This window comes from Mus musculus, chromosome 12 (assembly GCF_000001635.26).
Source record: "Mus musculus strain C57BL/6J chromosome 12, GRCm38.p6 C57BL/6J".
In the NCBI taxonomy this organism is placed as follows: domain Eukaryota; kingdom Metazoa; phylum Chordata; class Mammalia; order Rodentia; family Muridae; genus Mus; species Mus musculus.
Window position 1 is genome coordinate 109637978 of NC_000078.6, and position 18759 is coordinate 109656736.

Consider the following 18759-nt stretch of genomic DNA (forward strand, 5'->3'; position numbering starts at 1 on the left):
CCCATCGAATGATTCTTGAGGAACAGATTCAAAGTGGTCATGAGCTGACCATTGATGAGAATGTTGTGTGAGTTAATGTTGTGTGAGTTAGTAAGGAGTGATCCACTTCAGTCCCAACAAATTGCTCTCGACCAAAAAGTGTATTTCAACCATTTCTAGAACGTTTTTACGTGATTTGGGTCATAATACATGTGGATACTTCATCATTGTATTGCCTTCCTGGTCCCCTCCCAGAGAGGAGAATATAGTGAAACAATGAATCTTCTCATCATATGGTAGTCCATTGTGCCATCTTTATATAGATATTAAGTGAGAGAAGTGGTGTGATTGACAGTGATTGATAGCATGCACAGATCTGGATTCAGTCAGATTTCCCATGTTGAGGCTCACAGCAGAAAGGCCAGACTTTAGCTCTGTGGGATATGCACTGTCAAGATGTATCTGTATTTCCAAGTATTGTTCCTCCCTTAATTCATGGATATTGATTACATTATTATTGAATCGATGAATAAGTCAAGACTAGTATGACTGACTAAAAGCACAGACTTCCAGGTCTATGAGGAGTGTGCATGGGGTATCTGAATTCAGTGTCCCGATTAAATATGGTCTGTGAGGTCTACTGTGTCTATGGGAACTGTGCCTTTGGCTTTTCCATTGTTCATATGTGTGCAGTTACTCGTCTGTCGATCAATACTTTAGTAAAAGGCAGAAAGTCCCCACCTCATCCTCTTTTGAGTTGTGAAAGGGGCTAATGAAGCAAAGACTACTGTTCTTTTTTTTCTGCGAGGACTTAGCTAAGCACTCTATGCTGCTGTTTGGGGTTAGTGCTGAGTCGCTCATTGCATGGCTTATTTTAAAACAGTCCAATAAAATACATGTTATGTATTTTGTATAACATCAAACCAGTGAAAATAATATAAGTAGGAATATTCATTAATAACAATACAAGTCATTTTAATAAACACATTAATATAAAATATTTTGATGAACAGCACAATTAACAAAACCTCAAAGACACATGTCTAGCCCTTGGAAGTTGGGCGCTGTCCCTGCTTGAATCCTGAAATAAATGTTTATCACAGTCTTGCACTCACTTCTTTTCATCTGGAAAGAACAATGCATCCCAGTAGTATGGTTGAGAAACGTAACTGTTCTTTTTTTAAAGCTAATTTGTGGATCACTTCATAACAAATGAGTGTACAAATATGAACAGAACTTAATTCCCATTATTCTGAGTATTCACATGAATGGTTGCTATTATTATAAGAGACTAAAAGAGCAGCTTCATGTTTGATTTCACCACCAGGGATTAGAATGATGGTCGATGTTTGTAAGTTTAATATTTAGGTGGCTGAGGCAGGAGGATTACTATGAGTTCTTAGCTCTTAGTTCTAGCCTTAACTATATAACAAGACCTTACCTCAAAGCTAATGTAATTTTTTTTAATTTAAAAATTTAAAAAGTAAACAAATACAATGGTGGGATTAGCAGAGGTGCCTGAATAAAAGATGCTATGGTGAACTCCTATGGAACTCTGAGGTCTTTGTTTTAAAAGTGGCCTCCTGTGTCCAATAAAGAAATGGGCCTAGAGCTTGGGTATGTGGACCAGGGATGTTCACAGTTCATGCTGATATAGACTGCCATTCTTTTCAATGAGAAATTGTTAAGATATGAGATATATAACTGGGTCAATATAGAACGAGTTCGGTGCAGGGCATCATGAAGCATAGAGTAGACTGTCATTGCCAATTCATAGAACATTGAGTCCCTTCTGAGGCTGTGTGTGTTTAGTTAGTAGTAGGATCACAAGTTCAGGGCCAACCTGAGCTACATAATCAATACTTGGTCTCTGCCCCTCCTTTCACTTAAAGGAAAACAATACATCCAGAATGTTTTGTCTTTATATTCAGGTTTCATTTTCTTTTCTATTTTTATGATTTACTTCTCTTTTTTTGGATAAATGTGTGCTAATTATACATTCTGGAGGAATATACTGTAAATTCATTCATTTCTTTCAAAACTAGTCAATTGGAAAAGGGATTCTTGTGCCTCTAATGAGACCCTTAGACAGGCAGGCACACTCTTGATCAGTCCTGTTTCCAAGTGATGAATTGAACTTGATTCATTTTATCTTTTCAAAGTCACAGTTAGACAAATGAAAAGGTGGCCTATTGTTGGGTCAGTGAAAAAAATGGGAATTGTCGTCATGAATATTTTAGAGTTAAACTAATGCTGTTTAAAGTGATCTAAATAGCTCACTGTTTTAAAACCTGGCATTTGACACCATAGAATGAAGACTATAGCAGACTGAATTACTCTCTGAGATGAGGACTTTGCTATTGCCATTGCAGGTAAGATGTTTTATGACTCCATAATCAGCAAAGAATCCTGTCAGTAAGGTCTGATTTCTTCGCAGTGTTCATTGGATCTTTTAAGTCTACAAACCAATGATACAAATGCAATATGAAACAATTGCTAGGAAGCTAATTGGCATATTTTACTCACAGCCCATTTTATTTTCGCACAGCAGTGTACTTAAGTTTTCTACTTAATAATCTCAGTCTGCATGTCCAATATGGCTGCCACCATACACACATGGCTGCTTATATATAAAGTAATTACTGTGAAGTGAATTGTAAAATTCAATTTCTCTGTTGCAGTGCTCACACTGCAAGTTCTCAGTAGCTACCTGAGCCTTTGGGGCACTGTGTTAGGATCAGGTTTCTATTATTCTGCAAAGAGCTATTGGACAGCTCTTCACAGAGAAGGCTGCACACAGGAAGAGGGAAGAGAGACAGATGTGACTGCTTTGAGGCAGGCATGCGAATTGATCCATCCATGGTTCACTGAAGGCCCCTGGAAAGAGAATCAGGAAGAGAACTCAGCAATGAGAAAAGAAAGAAACTGTAAGGAGACCCCAGTCCCAAGCACAAGTTCTTCTCACTTCATGAATATTTATCCTATTGCCCCCAGGGAGGCTATGAATGGGTCAATAAACAAAACTGTCCCTGAAAGAAAAAGACAGAGGTCAAAGGTGGCTCATGTGGATCACTGATGAGTACCCTGGGGTGTCTGAATGGAGGGCTTTGACTAAGCCCTGTCACTCAGGAGGTCCATCGTGAAAAATCCCATTTATTATCTCTTTCGGATATGAGCTTAGTCTGGCTATCTAAAATAACATGGGCTGTATTCTTGGGCTTCTGTGCACTAAAGCAGTGTATGAATCAACCAAGAACCCTATAAATGAACACTAACAAAATGGGTCATTGCTCTTTCAAATATGTGGGTAGTACAATAAGAATCTTTACTAATGTATTTATGAAGCTTGACATTCTAGCAATGTATTGATCAAGGCTGATGCCATGGGGCAAGGAACATTTGGATAGATGTTTGTTCTTTTGACATATTGTGTGTTTTTTAAAGGGAAGAGCAAAATATTTATTTAAGATGATTATTAACTAAATAAAATCTGAGTAGAAGAGGGCTTATACATGAATCTAGGCTGACAGCTCGCCCCAGATGAACAATTAGGGTTTCTGTTCTACTTTCCACTGTATTTCAATTCTGTCCCTCACTTTAATTTAAATAGTTAGAGACATGTGTTAATCCTTCCATGACTGAACATACAATGTAATCTGGAATTAATCTATTGTTCCATTTTTGTGGAATCACAGTTGTAATGGCATTATCATATATAGAAAAAGGACATTACTATCTCAATTAATCAAGCTAAGCTGCAGGACCTTTTATTATGAGAGAAGTAGATAGTTACAGTACCAACGAAATTAGAGAAACCTAATAAGTGGAGCACCTCACATTTTTCCTATTTTTTTTCTATTATTTATTTAGACATAATACAATATTATAAAGTTTTTGTTTTGTTCCTTGAAGTTGCAGGGTCAAAGAGTTACATATGCAACCACATATATATTATATGCATATGTATGCATAGGCTCCTGTAGAGACACCTTGCCTAGGTCCAGTCAGAATATTTCACTCTTGACAGACCCATGAACCAGTCTTGGTGTTCATGTTTGTATCTAGTTTGCAGTTATTGGAAAGTTACTACTTATTGTAATCTCAGTGGCTTTGCCAGCAAGCTTATTCCTTAGTCCCATCAATTTTTGTTGAGTTATAATAATCTGAGTACTTTTGGCTATAAAAATATGAGTTTAGACTTGAGCTTCCTATCTGACCATCTGTACAATGAAATAGTAATTTTCATTTTGTTACTGCTTTGTCCTCAGAATGCATGCACCAGTCCCCATTGTTCTCAGGTTAGGAAGGAATGGATGTTTATCGTCCTGAGTCTTCTTTGCTCATAACCACTGGCTTCCCAATTCACTGTCGGTCTCTGTTCTAATATCAGAGGGGAAAAAAAAGAAGACATTCTTAATTTCTCAAACTTGATTAGAAAAATGTTGCAAAAACCTCATCACACGCTCAAATCAGACCCCAAACACATAAATTTCATTAGATGACAATACATAGCTATTACCACAGATTTACAAACATCTTCACAAAAAGTTTCAAAAAACTTCCACAAGTTAAATCATCCAATTTTCATCCCATGTGCTTATCCCTCAGAACCACTGGTGGAAGTTGTTGTTAAACAGTGGGTCTTGCATGCAAGCTCTACAGTTATGCACAGTATTTCCATGACATCCCAAGCCATGTGAGTAATATTAAAAATTATTCTGTTTGCTGATTGAGTGCATCCCAGCAAGGGATTGCATTATTCTGAAGAACAAAATAAAATTGTTCTTAGGCTGTTCTTATTCATAGACATTTTTATTATCTATAAATTGGTGTGTTAATCAACACACATGCATATGTTACTAGAGAAGAAAACTGTAAATATGGACCAATGATGACCTTGTCTATATTATAAGTCATAGACGATGACAACATACTGGATTCTGAGGTTCATACCATAAGATGTCTCAAGTGCCCCTCTTGGACAGCTGGCAAAAGTTAGACATGTGCAGTATATACTGTGCACAAGAGTCAGGCACTCTCATAATTTTCTTATATTGTGATCAATGAATTACGATATAAACATAAATACACTTGCAGATAAATTACTAGAGCCATCAACTAATTATGAAAATAAATATTTGACCCCAAATACTACTAATTCATTTGGAAAATCTGAAAGTCTGTTAAGAAATCATTGGCATAAAGATGTATATAACCTTTATCCAAATTGACATATTCGGTGTAATTAATGGCTTACCCTCTAGTGAGGGTTAAGGCCTTCATTTGAAATGTTATTTGATTTCTTAAGAAACTTTCATAGTAATTTGAATCTTAAGTAACAAGTAATGGAAAGAGAAATGTAGAAAGAATTGGAAAGTATCAATTTTTTTTTTTTATTCTCTTTGCTCTTTTGTCCTACCTGGATGGATGCTGCCTAACACCTTGTTTCCTGGCTAGGAGGTTCATGCTGCCATATCCCCCTGTTTAACAAGTGTGGAAACTGATGTAAGTGGAGTCAAAGTCTTGGTTTGGGTGGCCATCGTAAATGTTCCTGCTAAGATAGGCATAGGCTCCAGTAAGATCAACTCAACATGATCATAAATACCATGTTGAGGATTTCCAAAATTTAGAGAAATGACAGAGAGTCACAGGGGCACAAACTCTGTTGATGAACTTCAATACACCAAGATCTTGTGCAAGGATCTGTGATGAAGAGTTATGTAAATATTCTAATTGATCCATATAGTTGTTAATAAAAGGGGAAAGTGTGAGAGAAGTTGAAGGACAGTGTTGAGTCAATGATGGCCAGTGATGATGTATGAATCGGGATCATAGCTACAGGTCTGGTCGTCAGAGGTCCACACCCAAACACGTGTAGTGTGGAGCTGTGATATAGATATTGGATGTAAATTAGTGTGTTAAAATCCTTAGGTTCATCTGTTTTCATTCTACCCGGACTTAGATTAAACTAAATGAAAGAGGTCAAAGCATTCTCTAATTATTTAAATAACACCAAGTAGTACTACTAACAGTATGAATATCAAAGTTTAGAAATTCATTAGTAATAAATGGCCAGAGTTAGAAACCCTTAGCTGAGAATTTTGTGTGCTGTTTTAAATGGCGGACAAAATTCTCGTTTGGTTAAGAACCTGGTCTCCTGTTTATTTTCTAGAGAAGAATGTATCACAGCTTCATGTAACTCGAGGGGTAAAATAAAAAAATGAACTACTACAAGGATCATAATTGCATAGAACATAATTATGTTTATAATCGTTTCTCCTTTTCATCTCTGTATCTTTTCAAGCTGCATTACCTATCCATTTCGATCATGGAGTCTATGGCTAGCCTATGGTCTTGGGTGCACAGTAGGCTCTCTAAGTATAGTTCATGTTCTCGGGTTCTTACAGATTCTGCCATACTTAAGAATTACACCCATAATTAATGACAGATACAGTTTGTTCAGGGCATGCTTCATTAATAACTTTAAGATGAAAATTGATCTGATGACACACTGAATCACCAATGTCCCCTTAGACAGCTCTAAAACATACTTAGTAATATAATCCATTAGCTTTTATATGTATGATATAATCTGTTATTAATATCGTACAATATCTGTGCATGGACAGCAGTAATGGCACTATCATAAATATAGAAAAAGCATATTATTATTATTATTATTATTATTATTATTATTATTTCAATTAATGAAGACAGAGTGCAGTCCATTGAGGACCTTTTCTTGTGAGACAAGTAGATAGTTAATTCAATCCACTACACCATGACTCCAGAAAAGGCAGGCCTTTTGCAATGGTGACTGCATCTATTTACTTAGACAACCTTCCAGTTGTAGGAACAAACCATCCCATATGCAACCAGACAGCTCCATTCTGTTTTCACCGGCCCTGTGAGATCTACACACTCAGTTCTGGGTGAGAAGACACAGGTGGGTCCTTGGGACTTGGTGGTCAGTCAGCTGAGCTTAAGAGACAAGCTGCAGGCCAATGAAAGATCACATCTCCTGAGAAACACATGAAGTTGACATCTGACCCCCCCCCCCACACACACACATGCAGACATTTTCATACTTATGGAAAATTTGCAAAGATTTTATTGTGAAGTAATGCAACATTCATGACATAAATAATTTTTAAGTGACAGTTGATTTATCTTCCACTGTCATGCTAAGACTTTAGAGTTCTGTCCAATATACAAGCTCATGCTAAAGTCTCAGTGGATTTAGTAAGACTTATATGACTATATAGAAAGTGCATTCATTCTCATAACCTGTGTTTTCCCCCCCAGAATGGACTCACAATTGCTGATGTATAGGTTCTAATGTTTTCTATTGTGGACACGGGACACCCAGACTGAGGTTCGTGGATTTTTGAAATTTCTAATAATAAGATAAATTTGTGACTTAATTTTGAGTGGATGAACTTGATTTGTTGTGGTTATATTGTTCAGTTAGTATGTAAGTAAATATACAAATAAATGAAAAAGGGGTTGGCCAACTATCAATGTATAGAGCACATTGATAGCAAAGTTGTTTACATAACTTACACTTTTAGTCCTTAAATACCATACGAATTGAGCATGTTTTATCTCTCCTTCTGAGATCATTAAATGGGTCATTAAATATAGGGACTATAAGCAACTGTCAATATTGATTAGGGTAGTTCAATGTTAACATTGTTGATTTTTGAAGCTTTATTATGAACTTGGAAGCAAAGGCGCCACACACTGAAATTAAGGAGATCCAAAGACTTACTTTGATAATAGAAAATTCATAGCGATTATCATAGGTTCATATGATATCACATTAATTGTTATGCAAAACTTATTCTTGTGAGTTCTCAAAGGTAGTTATCCTCTCTATTCATCCCACAGAACCAATGGCTCCAGTCTGATTTAAACATGGGTCCGTGCTCACACACTCAATACCTACCCTCTGTGCTCACAAGTCCTGTGTGAGTAAGACTCCAAATTATTCTGTCTTGTTTTACTCAATGGTATGCTCTACCTTATTATAGAGTATACCATGTATTGAGACAAGAATGCCAGTCATTCTGAGAAACAAAATGCAACCATTAGTTGTCATTTTAATTAGTGACGAATAGTTGTGTCAATCATCAAACATGCTTGTATAATTGGATGAGAAGAGGTGTAACACGGGCCAATGATGACGAGGTTTCGGGATTATAAGTCACGGACGATGACTACGTCACTAGAGGTCTGAGGTCCATAGCAGAAGATGCCTCATGTGACCCTCTCATGCAGGGGTTGCATGTCAGGCATGTGCATACAGTAGATATTAGCCATGCACTCTCACCATTTCATAGTAGATCACAGAATCAAGATACAAATCTCCATGCACGGAAAGGATTTAAGGCATTGATCAATCCTGAACATAAATATTTGGCCATCAATGATATTTACGCACACACTGAAAAATCTATTCAGAATGACTTACACAAAGGTTTATATAACCTTTATCAAAGGTAATTTATATAGTAAGATTCATGGCTGAAGTCTTCATGATGGTCAAGGCCTTAATTTTTAAAATTATCAATTTTTTTCTTTTCTTTTTTTTTAACTTGAATTTTTTTTTAATGAAAACTATCATGACAATTTGTCTCTTAAATGAAAGGAGAAATGTAAAACTAAATGGACAAATATCAACCTTTTTATTATCTTTGCTGTTGTGCCCTCCCTGGATGGGTGCTGGCACATGATGTCTTGCCTGCTGGTCCGTGGTTGCACTCTCACCATGTGGATGGAGCTCGGCAGCTGAAGTAAGTGAAGCCAAAGATCTGCTCTTCATTTGAGTTTCTTTGATAAGACACCCCTGCTGTGGTAAAGCCATGCATAGGCTCCTTTCAGCCCTATTCAGACTGTGTGCTCAACGCAACATGACCACAAACACTGGGTTAAGAATAGCCAAAATTAAGACAGAGAGGCAGGGTGGCACAAGATCTGTTAGTTATTCAACAAACGAGGATAGGAATTTGTGAGGAAGACTTTACAAGTGAGATGAATAGTTAGGCAATCCATCACAACTATAGGTCTGAGAGTCTCAGGTCCACACCAGAACACAGGTACAGCTACAGCTGTGAGCTAGATATCAGAAGTGGTTTAATATGTTATCTTGATCTTTATATTCATGAGTTTTCATTTTATTTTTATAAGGTAGCTAAAATATAACAAACAATAGCACATTGCAATCTCAAATTATGAACAATACACACATCCAAATTTCTAAGTGCATTTTGAATATGTAGACGAGATCTTTGTCCAGTGATCGATTTCTTATATTGGCAGAGCAGTTCTTATAGTTATCTTCCCTTCCCCAGAAAAGAGTACCATGCATTATGTTTGTGGAAAAAAACACAAAACAACATAATTATCATTGGAACGAATATAATTATGTGCCTAGTCTGTTTTGTTTACATCTGTATGTGATATCTCAAGCTGTCTTCCCTTTCCTACCTAGTCCTGACACCTCTGACTAGCCTTGGGTCTTTAGAGCACATTAGGCTGTGTAAATGCAGTTCATGTTCTTTTCTTACTATGAACACTTCTCCTTATTGACAAATGAATCCCTAATAACTCAAGGATGACACCCATGTTTAATGACAGATGTAGCATGTGACAGATTTTATTAATATTCATAAAATTAGGATAGATATGATGACACACGAAATAAGCAAAGATCCTTTAGATAGCTCTAAAGCATATTTAAGAATATCAATTAAAAGCTTTTATAAGTCATGTTTATCTAATTAGTATAAAACAATAAGGATCTCAATAAATAAATATAAAGATTAATGAAAATTTGTAGGGCTTATGTTGGATAAATGATAACCCCTGTCGCATATGAATCAAGGACCATGACTCCTGGGCTGCTCTTACATCTTAAAGCCTGTGGTTCATGCTTGGCATTCTGGTTATAGATGCCAGATGAATGTTTGTGTTGATTAATTTTACTATATTCCATACCTGAAGTCTGCTGAAGGAGTCATTGATGAAATAACCCCAAAGTAAATCCAGTATTTTTATTTGTTGACTGGAAAATAAATACATGACAAATTCTAGAAATATGCACAAAATAACTGCACTTAAGAGTATCTATTGATGTGATTGGTACCATGTTGAACTGTAAGTTGGGAATCTTAGAGCCTGTCCATTATCAAATAAAGTTCGGGAAGAAACCAGGGGATAAATATGGAGGCCTTTACTGAAGCAGAGATCACAGAGGAATGTTTCTCGTTCTTCATAACTTTCATAGCTTGTTTTTTATAGCTCCAAAGAGTATTTAACGCACACCAGATCCTAGCAAGCACTTATTTCTTTAGGTGCATCCCAAAATATATCCAAATATTCGAAAATATACCCAAAAATGGAGTGTTGGTAATGCTTTTCTGGTTTCAAAGTTCATGTGTTCAGAATATAAGGATCAATTTTTATGTCATTAATGGATGTACACTGAAATGTATCTGTGCATTGAGAAATTAATGATTACTGTGGGTGGATGATGACTCGTGGTCTGGATATCAAAGGTCCATATCTTACACTATCTCATCCATAACCCTGATACTAGTGGCAGAGTCTAGGAATAGTCTTCCTTTATAATTAGACAAGAACATTAACAGAAGTAAGTTTGTAAGTCACTTTCTAACACCAAACTACTCCAGAGACTAGAGAGACAGATAGCTCAGTGGATAAAAGAACTTACTGTTCTTGTAGAAGACCCACAGTGGGCTGAATCGCCCATGTGACAGCCTGTAACTCTAGTTCTTATGTATCTGGTACCATCATCTGGTCTCTTTACCACATACATGTGTCACAAATACAAAATGCAGATTAAAAAAATCATTAAATAGATAAAAATAAAATAAATATTTGAGAAAATAATTCCACATGAGTTATTAAAATTAGTTATACCATCATTATATTAAAAAATACAGTAATTTATGAAAACAGGATGACTGAGGAGTAGACAGGAAAGAAAACTGTAAGAACCTTCTTAGTATGGTTCAGAGCTATATGTCTAGTGTTTTACATCATAATAGAACATATAGTAGTGTCACACATACAGATGTTTGAGAAGAGGTGCGAGGCAAGTACACAGATCATCTGAACAAAGGAACAAAATACCAATTTTCTTTTGTTGATCTCTTCTGTTTTGAACTCTCAGAATGCATTCTTCCACCAAGATGATTTACACAGCCTAGCTGGATCAGGAGCCCCCTAATAAGCTGCTTCAGATTGTAATATAGACACAGTGTAAGTACAGTCCATATTCTGCTGTCGCTTCATGTTGCATTTAAAGGCCATTTACTGTATTGATAAGGGCACTATCTGTTTTAGGAAGAACAGTCAAGTAAAGGCTGCGTATGGCATGTGTTTGACGCACAAGGTTTAATGAAGTTGTTTCAAATTAAGGATATGTATTGAAAACTGCTTCATAACTCAAAAAGAAACTGAGGAACTCTGAAGTTTACTGGAATCTCTTGTCTTTAGTTTTTTGGTGTTTTTTTGGTGGTTTTTTTGTTTTTGTTTTTGTTTTTTTTTTTTGTGAATCACAATGATCCCAGTAGTACTTGTAATCGTTTGCACACTAAAGATGCCTACGTGAGTAGAGAAGCAGAGACTGATGTTGGATCAATGATGACTGTGGGTGCTGTATGAGTCGTGTATTATGACTATGCGTCTGAGAGTCTGAGGTTCACATCGTAATATATGTAGAGCATCCTATGATCTTAGTGACAGATGTTAGGAGTAGTCTACATTTACATGTAGATAAAATGGTGATACATTTGGAAATCATTTCTAATAAGACATAATTCCATAGCAATAATGTTAAGCACATAGACTAAATAGTGTTTCATTCAGATATGATAACTGGGGGTTCCCCATGAGTGATCTAAAATTGTTAGCAAAGTTCTTGCTCACCTCAGAGCCATGCCCATTTGATCTGTAATGCAGAGATAGTAATAGAATAATGAAGACCTCATGAGGGATATGGTGGAGAATGACCCAGAGAAGCAGACGGAATGCAGTTACCTAAACAGAATCTTAACCTTTTTATAATTTTTCTGCTTTTTGCTCTCAGAATGTATGCCTGCAGGATGAGTCCCACCTTCTTCATTAGTCTTGAGGTTTGAGATTCCCTGTTTGTGTCTGCAGGATTCAGATAGTGTGAGTATAGTCTGTGTTCTTGTGTTGGAATTCTTTTGCTTGCATAAAAACAGGGTAGAAAATATTTCTGGGGCTGGTGAGATGGCTCAGAGGTTGAGAGCACTGACTGTTCTCCCTGATGTCCTGAGTTCAATTCCCAGCAACCCCATGGTGGCTCACAACCATCTGTAAGGGCTCTGATGCACTCTTCTGGTGTGTCTGATGACAGCAGCAGTGTACTCCTGTTCCTAAAATAAATAATTATTTTAAATACATTATTATCTCTGAAGAGCAGATGTAGCCATAGGCATATAAGATGTATATGAAGCACAATGTTTAATAAAATTTTACCAAATTAAGATTGTGCAACAATAGAGATAGGCATCAGTGCAGAAGATCCCGTAGAGGTTTAACTGCACTCACGGATCTTATAGTTAGGGCTTGTCTCCAGTGGAGATTTTCGCAATGGTCCTAGTCATCCATTGCTCAATAATTTTACATAGATTAGTAGGGAAGAGGAGGACTGATGTTGGATCAATGATGAATGTCTGTGAGCATTCTTAGAGTCATGAATCATGACGACAAATTTAATTCTGAGATCAACATCATAAAGTATCCAGTGACAGCTATAAGAAGTAGTCTTCTTTTATAAGTCAGTAAATGTAAATAAAAATTGACTAGGAAGTCATTTAATCAAAAGGCAGCTCACAAAGAAGACTACATATATGTATATATGTATATATGTAAGAAGAAAGTGTGACAGAGTAATGACCATGGAGGTGAGGGATAAGATGAAATGAGCAGAAGCAGGCAGAATACATAGATAAGCGAACGGAACATCAATCTCTTTATAACCTCTTCTGTCTATACTTCAAGAATGGATATCCTGCAAGTCGGCTTCGTAGAGTCTCCCTTGAAAGTGGACCTCATGATCTAGCCTTTATGTCCGTGGATTGACACTGTGTGAGTATCATCAGCGTGTGTGCCATTGTTTATGGTACTTACAGATGGCCCTATAAGCTAGAAGAGAAATCTTGAGAAAATGATAAACATGGCTATTGTGTGTAGTACATTGTTAATTTTCCCAAATTTAACAACAAATTAATTTTGCCAAATTTAGTGCATATAAATAAATACTCAGTTTGACAAAAGGTCCTTTAGAGATCTAAGTCTCACTCAAGGATCTTGCTGTTTGAGATTTGTGAGTCATAATTATCTGCATAGTGTCTTTAATTACTCAAAAAAAAAAACCACATACAAATTAATAGAAAAGAGGAGGGTGCATGTTGGATCAATGATGACCAGCGGTAGCCGTATGATTCATGGATCATGACTACAGATCTGGGAGTCTGAGTTCCACATCTCAATAGGACATCATCCCCCAAGCACTGTTACCGTTATGAGTGCTAGTCTATTTATATAATTAGTTTAAAACATAGATATAAATTTGTAGCATATACTCCACTTAAGATGTTACTTCTTAGGAAAAGTTTTAAGGATATATCCCAAGGCATGACTGAGGATACCGTATGAACCATAATTAAAGACAATGTTCATGGTCAGATGTAGAGCTGCCTTTTTTCTCAAGAAGCACACATATTAGTGTGATCTACATTTTGGATAATAGTCAAGGAGAAAGTAGCAAGACAAGCAGGTAGCAGTCATGGATGTGTGAACAGATTAAAAATCTTTTTTATTATCTCTTCTGCTTTACATTCTCAGGATGGATTCCCCCCAAGTTCATTTAGATATTCTCTCTTATTCATAAATGTCACGGTCAGCTCTGTTCTTATAGATACCAGGTGAGTATAGCCAACGTTCTTTTGTTGCTTCATGTTGCTTTTTAATGGCTGTGCATATACTGAGAAAAGAAAGTCCAGTTATTATCTGGGAAGAGCATCCCGCTTAAAGTGTTAAATGGCAGTTAGATGAAACAGAATGTTTATGAGTATTTCCAGAAGAGGAATGTATAACAGAAAAGATTCTAATCATGGCAAAAGATCCTGAGGACCTTCAGAGTACACGCAACGATCTTGTCCTTAGATTGTGTCATTTATTATCATCTTAGAGGCACTAGTGAGATTAATTGCTCAAAAAAAAAAAAAAACCATTGATAAATCAATAGAGAAGGATAGAGCTGAGGTTGGGTCACTGAAGACACACTGTGTGTAGGAGTCTGAGGTCCATATTATGAATATAGTTTGTACCCATATTCTTAGACAAAAATGGGAAAGGCTTATGGGAAACAACACTATTTTTTATTTAATTGAACATCTTAAATTTTAATTGTCAAGTAATTTTCTAAGTAAGATATCATTCTATAGAAAGTGTACTAAAATTACATACCAAACTCAGTAGTTAATAAACAGTGGTTAATTGAGCTTGCCATGTAATGTGTTACTTGGTAGGTTCATAGCCATAGCCATTTCTTTTCTCATAAAATATTCATTATAGTATGCCATACACTTAGATGAGTGACAAAAAGCACAGGGCTGTGAATGCAATGGTCTGTAGACAGAGTGTCATGGGTTTTCTTTAATAATTTCTTCTGCTTTTGCTCTCAGAATGGATACCCCAAGGTAAGCTATGGTCATCACCTTCACAATCTGATTCCTTACAAGTGTATTCAGTGTGCATGTCTTTCTTGACATTGCATCTAAAGATTGGGTACTGTATTGTTGAAACCCTAGTTATGACCCATTGGTTAATATGACATGTATGTAAATACAATATTTCACAAAATTTTGCTAAATAAAAATTTATAATATAAGATATGATCAATAGGAGAAAAAATTACATTCAGGTCTAATATATACTGAAGAATCTTTTTCTTTGATTTTTGTGATTCATAATCATCTCAATAATCATTGGGAAGTTGATAGGAATTGGAGTCCTGAGGGTTAGTCTTGACCTCTGGTAGCACACGATTTGTGGATGATGGGTACAGGTCTGGAAGTCTGAAGTCTATATCTTTAAACTCTTAGTATGAACTCATGTCAATTATTAGGAATAAGCTACAGTTAGATAAAATATCAATAAAATAAATCCCTAATTCATGTTCTATTCAGCACTTACTTGCCCAAGATTGTTAAAATATACACCAAACGTAATACTTTTTGAGATGTGATAGCTGAGGATGTCACATGAATTAAATTTATTGGCACTGTTCCTTGTAGGTTAGAATAATGGCCATTTGTTTTCTCAATAAGAACATAGTATTAGAGTGCATATGTAGATAAGCAATAAGAAAGAGGGTATTAAGACAAGCAAACAGAGAGCATGGATGAGCGAAGGGACCTCCAGTCCTGGACTTGCCCTAAGTTGATTCTCACTTGGATATAAGCTCCATTTTGCTCTTTGAGTCAATGGATCTGGGTTGGCTCATGGTTTTTTCACTGACTGTGTATACATTGATGAAAAGCAATAATCATTTGAGAGGACAGCCTTTGCCATATGGTTATTACCGAAAGTGGGTCAAACACAATGTTTAGAGGTTTTTTTGTGTTTTTGTTTTATTTATAATGTGTAATAAAAGGGGCACTAATAATGGCAAAAGGTATCTGGGAACACTGGCATATACTTAAGGATCTTGTCCCTAGATCTTTGTGAGTTATAATTATCTCAGTTGTACTCATAGTTAATGTCTCATAAGTCAAGAGCAGAGCGGAAGATGATCGTGGATTAATGATGGCCGCTAGTGCTGCATGCATAGTGGATTGTGACTATAAGTCTGGGAAGCTGATATTCACATCCTTAAATACTGAATATATACCCATCATTCTAGTGACAAGCTGAGTAGTTTACTTTTATAATAAAAAGTATTAGTGACTACTAATAAATTATATTTAGATAAATTAGAAAAAAATATAAAAATTGGAATTTATGTTTTAATCAAGTATAGTAAATGTATACATTTACTATACTTACATTACAAACAGTAATTCATTTGAATTTGATATATGAGAATTTCATACTACATCCAAAAGACTATAGGCAATGGTCTTGGTAGGGTCAGTGCCATGCTTTCTTTTTAAAAAGAGCACACTGTAGCATATTGTATCCAGAGAGGAGTAATAAAGAGTGGGGTTATTTACAGTAGGCACAAAGTGAATATCAGTCTTTTTATTTTCTCTTCTGCTTTGTATTTAGAATGGATACCCCTAAGCTGATGTATATACACCCTTCCTCGGTTGTGAGATTCCTGCTCTGGTGGTTGTAGTCATAAGATATACATCGTTGCGTACACCTTGGTTGTGGGCACGCACACTACTGTTGAATTACCACCTTGTCCAAGTGGTAAGTAAGCCTCTGCCTCAGATGTTTAACGAGATTTTTGCCATGTAGGCAACATATAATTAAACCATTACTATAGGATAAAAGAGCCCGTGGCTGTTGGTCATATACTCAGTGATGTTTTCCTTAGATGTTTTTGTGATGCATGATCACTTGATAACGATATAGATATTAAAAGAGATAGAGGGGTCTGATGTTGGATCTGTGATGACAAAGGGTGGCGTATGAGTTGTGGATCATGAGTACATGTCTGGAAGTCTGAGATTCACATCATGAAAGATCTAATATATCCTCATGACCTTAGGGACAGATGTTAGGAACAACCTATTTTTACAAGTAAATTGGCTCATGGTATAAACACAGTAAATAGTTTCTTCCAGTCAAGACATCCTTCTACAGCAAGAGTCCTACTAATGTAAACCAAACAGAGTCACACATTCATACTTGCTGACATTGGATGACACATCAAGTAAAATCAATGGCAATAATTTTGCCATGGTTAGAGACTAGTTACGTGTTTTCTCAAAAATGATATATAATAGTGTATAGTATACTTATATGAGTGAAAAAATAAAAAAAAGTAAACAGGGAAAAAGCACTGGATCAGGAAACAGAACATCCATACTTTTATAGCCTCTTCTGATATGTTCTCTCAGAATGTATTATCAGCCTAATTCATGTGTTGCTGCTCGGGAGTTTTCTGCCCTGCATTCCAAATCTTCCAAATATAGCCGATATTCAATTCTCATTTGAGTTACAGCTAAAGACAGTTTAATTTATTGATAAAACCCTGGTTGGTAATCTGGAAGATCAACCTGGTTCAAATAGTAACCATGGCATCTGTGTGAAATAAAATTTTTAACAATATTTTACCAAATTTAAGAATGTATATGAGATGCTGAAGAAGACAAAAGATTCTATAAAGGTGTGAAGTTCCCTAAGAATTTTGTTCTTGGATTTTTGTGAATCATAATTATTTCAATAATGCTGGAAATATATTGCTTGATAAACATTTATTAATTAATAGAGGGCGGTTGATTTTTGATTTATAATGACCAGTGTTTGTAGAATTCTGAGTCCGCAGCATAGCATGTAGCTTATGACCATGCACATGACCGTGGCAGCAGACTTGTATGATCTTCCCCCTCTACTAATTAAGGACTAATTCCGCAGCAAGAGTCATCGCAATATATACCAAACCAAAGTCACATTTATTTGATAGCATTATTCAGGATGCCATATAAACAATAATGCTCATTGTGTAAGAGAACCATGGCCAAATATTTTGTCCAGACATGTACAAGTATAAAGCAGACTTAGCTGAGAGCTAGAGAAAAAGACGCTAAATACACAGACAGAACTCATGGATGAGTAAACACAATTTCAGTCTCTATAATCTCATCTGCTTTGTACTCTCAGGATGGATGCCCTCAATGGGATTGGCACTTTCTCCATTGCTCCTGCACTCTGTTATCAGCACTTCGGGTTCATAATGTACACACAGCGTGAGTATAGTCAACCTTGTGTTGATTTGGGGTGCTCAGAAATGCTCACACTGTGTTGATAAAGCCGGCTTATCATTTGAGATGAGAAGCCATTGCCAATGACTAATATGCCATGTGACTTAAGATAGTGTTTAACAGTTTTTTTTGTCAAATTAAGAGTTAGTTATTTTCCAGTGAAAAGTATTTTGATAAAGCTTTTCATTTTATAAATATACTGAGTTAATACCCCATCCAAAAATAAGAGAGTAACAAAATCTATACTCAGCATGGCAATATCTTGAATAATATCTTGAATACGTATTTTTAAGGGCCTTATTCTTAAATCTTTGTGATTCCTAATCATTTCCATAGCAGTAGTGATCACTGCTTAACAAAGATGCAGACATTAATAGAGGAGAGGAGGCTGATGTTGGATCTATGATGACCTCTGGTGCCGTATGAGTCGGGGATCATGATCACAGGTCTGGGAGTCTGAGGTCCACATCTTAAAATATCTAGAATATGCCGATCATCTCTGTGCCAAATGCTAAAACTAATTTATTTCTAGAATTAGATAAAATATCAATAAAAATAAATTTGAAAGTCATTTTCTAATCAAGACATAAATTACATAACAAGAATACTAAAACTACCTACCAAACAATAGCTCTTTCACACTTGATGCCTGCGATGCCATGCCCCGTGAGCTCAAATTGGAGACAATGCTTTTGGTAGGGTCAGAGCCATGAAATAGTATAGGTTATTATATATTTAGGTGGGTGATGAGCAGAGGGGTAATTTCAAGTATTAAAATGTGTGAATA

General features: G+C 36.0%; 1 long non-coding RNA gene and 8 other non-coding genes across 9 annotated transcripts in view; all 9 read left to right on the forward strand.

Moving 5' to 3' along the window:
- The window catches only part of Rian (RNA imprinted and accumulated in nucleus), a 57772-nt gene that overhangs the window by 34033 nt on the left and 4980 nt on the right, over positions 1-18759 (forward strand). The window contains exons 7-17 of the long non-coding RNA NR_028261.1: positions 2290-2351; positions 4588-4675; positions 5437-5484; positions 7285-7354; positions 7870-8774; positions 11177-11265; positions 12095-12180; positions 13036-13122; positions 13882-13961; positions 16309-16455; positions 17872-17957. This is a non-coding gene — a long non-coding RNA (RNA imprinted and accumulated in nucleus). The remainder of the gene's footprint in view (positions 1-2289; positions 2352-4587; positions 4676-5436; positions 5485-7284; positions 7355-7869; positions 8775-11176; positions 11266-12094; positions 12181-13035; positions 13123-13881; positions 13962-16308; positions 16456-17871; positions 17958-18759) is intronic.
- AF357426 (snoRNA AF357426) lies at positions 4861-4927 on the forward strand. Its single transcript, NR_046303.1, has one exon. It is a non-coding gene; the product is annotated as a snoRNA AF357426 (small nucleolar RNA).
- Positions 11640-11710, forward strand: DQ267100 (snoRNA DQ267100). The gene has a single exon (NR_046304.1). It is a non-coding gene; the product is annotated as a snoRNA DQ267100 (small nucleolar RNA).
- Positions 12732-12761, forward strand: AF357359 (snoRNA AF357359). The gene has a single exon (NR_028434.1). It is a non-coding gene; the product is annotated as a snoRNA AF357359 (small nucleolar RNA).
- DQ267101 (snoRNA DQ267101) lies at positions 13447-13518 on the forward strand. Its single transcript, NR_046305.1, has one exon. It is a non-coding gene; the product is annotated as a snoRNA DQ267101 (small nucleolar RNA).
- Positions 15056-15127, forward strand: LOC115488053. Its single transcript, XR_003950319.1, has one exon. It is a non-coding gene; the product is annotated as a small nucleolar RNA SNORD113/SNORD114 family (small nucleolar RNA).
- Positions 15837-15908, forward strand: LOC115488061. Its single transcript, XR_003950326.1, has one exon. It is a non-coding gene; the product is annotated as a small nucleolar RNA SNORD113/SNORD114 family (small nucleolar RNA).
- On the forward strand, positions 16650-16720 carry AF357355 (snoRNA AF357355). The gene has a single exon (NR_028433.2). It is a non-coding gene; the product is annotated as a snoRNA AF357355 (small nucleolar RNA).
- DQ267102 (snoRNA DQ267102) lies at positions 18368-18438 on the forward strand. Its single transcript, NR_046306.1, has one exon. It is a non-coding gene; the product is annotated as a snoRNA DQ267102 (small nucleolar RNA).